Source organism: Piliocolobus tephrosceles, chromosome 8 (genome assembly GCF_002776525.5).
Source record: "Piliocolobus tephrosceles isolate RC106 chromosome 8, ASM277652v3, whole genome shotgun sequence".
Lineage (NCBI taxonomy): Eukaryota > Metazoa > Chordata > Mammalia > Primates > Cercopithecidae > Piliocolobus > Piliocolobus tephrosceles.
The window spans coordinates 128,474,067-128,476,025 of record NC_045441.1 but is presented as its reverse complement, the minus strand read 5'-3'; positions in this window follow the sequence as shown (position 1 = coordinate 128,476,025).

The following is a 1,959-nucleotide window of genomic DNA, read 5'->3' as shown; positions in this document are numbered from 1 at the left end:
AGATTGCTGGAGGTCAGGAGTTCGAGATCGGCCTGGCCAACATGGCGAAACCCCATCTCTACTAAAAATACAAAAATTAGCCAGGCATGGTGGTGCCCATCTGTAATCCCAGCTACTCAGGGGACTGAGGCAGGAGAATTGCTTGAGCCCAGGAGGCAAGAGGTTTCAGTGAGCTGAGATTGCACCTCTGAACTCCAGCCTGGGCAACAGAGCAACATTCCATCTCAAAAAAAAAAAAAAAAAAAAAAGATTCTTGCACTCTTGCCCCTAATGCTGGGGCCCCAAAGACAGGACATTGCTGAGAATGAAAAAAGCATCCCTGACCTTGCTGAGAAGAAGCTTTTCTGTCTTGACTGCAGTGTTGGGTGGGTGGCAGGGTGGAAAAGCCCCCAACAAGAGTCCTTAACCACCAGCCGGAGAACCGCCCACAGGAGTCCTTCACCACCAGCTCTTACCACTTGCATGAATTTGTGGCTGAAATCCATCCTAACTTCGCGGCCCAGAGATCCTCAGCTGAAAATTAATTTGAAAGGGTCAGCCTTGGGTCGGTAATGTCTCTAGGAACCTGGAAGAAGCAAAGCAAGTCCTCTCTAAAGGAGAGGATTCTAAAGCAAGTCCTTTCTAAAGAAGAAATCCTCCTTCTTTAAATCCAGGCCTCAAATTTAAAAAACATTAGTTGGGTGTGGTGGCACGCACCTGCAGTCCCAACTATTTGGGAGGCTGAGGTGGGAGGATCACTTGAGCCAAGGAGGTCAGGGCTGCAGTAAGGAATGATCATGTCACTGCATTCTGGCCTGGGCATACAGTGAAACACTGTCTTAAAAACACAAACAAACAAACAAAATATCCAGGCCTCAAGGAATGTCCATAAAGTTCTTAAGTGCAGGGATATATCACACAAAAATCACTAAACACACAGAGAAATAAGCCACCATGAGCAAGTTAGTAGAAAACAGTAAACTGCACAATCAGACCCACAGTCTAAGTTCAGGTCTGACTCAGGTGCCTGGAATTTTGCTCTAGGAAAGGCTGCTGGTGCTCCCGGCCCACTTGCTAAAGCACAAGCTGGGGGCTGGACCTTGCCCATGCCCCTGACTGTATGTCACCAGCTAAGGAAGCTGATAAGCTCAGGGAAAAACAAGCTCGGAGGTTAAAATCACCAGGTATTTTAAGAGTACAATCACATCAAAGGAGACAAACTGTCCTACACAAATCAGGACTCTAAAATAAGCACAATAAAGATCCTCAGAGAGATAAGAGGATGGTAACGAGGAACAAACAGTGGCACAGAATCCAGTGGAAACACTGATATGAAGTTGGTAACAAACTCAGTAGAGTGGATAAAAACAATAATAGTTGGGCTGCGTGCGGTGGCTCATGCCTGTAATCCTAGCACTTTGGGAGGCCGAGGTGGGTGGCTCACACGAGGTCAGGGGTTTGAGACTAGCCTGGCCAACATGGTGAGACCCCATCTCTACTAAAAATGCAAAAATTAGCTAGGCATGGTGGCAGGCACTTGTGATCCCGGTTACTTGGGAGGCTGAGGCAGGAGAATCACTTGAATGCAGGAGGTGGTGGTTGCAGTGAGCCAAGATCGTGCCACTGCACTCCAGCCTGGACAACAGAGCAAGACTCTGTCTCAAAAAAAAAAAAAAAAAAAAGCCAAAACAACAAGAATAGCTGAAAAATGAATAATGATCTAAATCAGCTGAAGAAATTTTTCTAGAAGGTACCGAAAAGTAATAAGGATATGGAAAATACCAAAGAACGTTTAAGAGATATGGAAAATATTAGTGTCAATATCTGCCTAATACGAGTTCCAGAAAAGAGAAAATGGATGTAAGAAAGAGAATGTATTAAAAAATTGTTAAGTGTGTGTATTTCATGTTGGGAGTCAAAAAAAAAAAAAAAAAAGAAGAAGAAAAAAAAGCTTAAGTGTGAATTTTTTTTTTTTTTTTT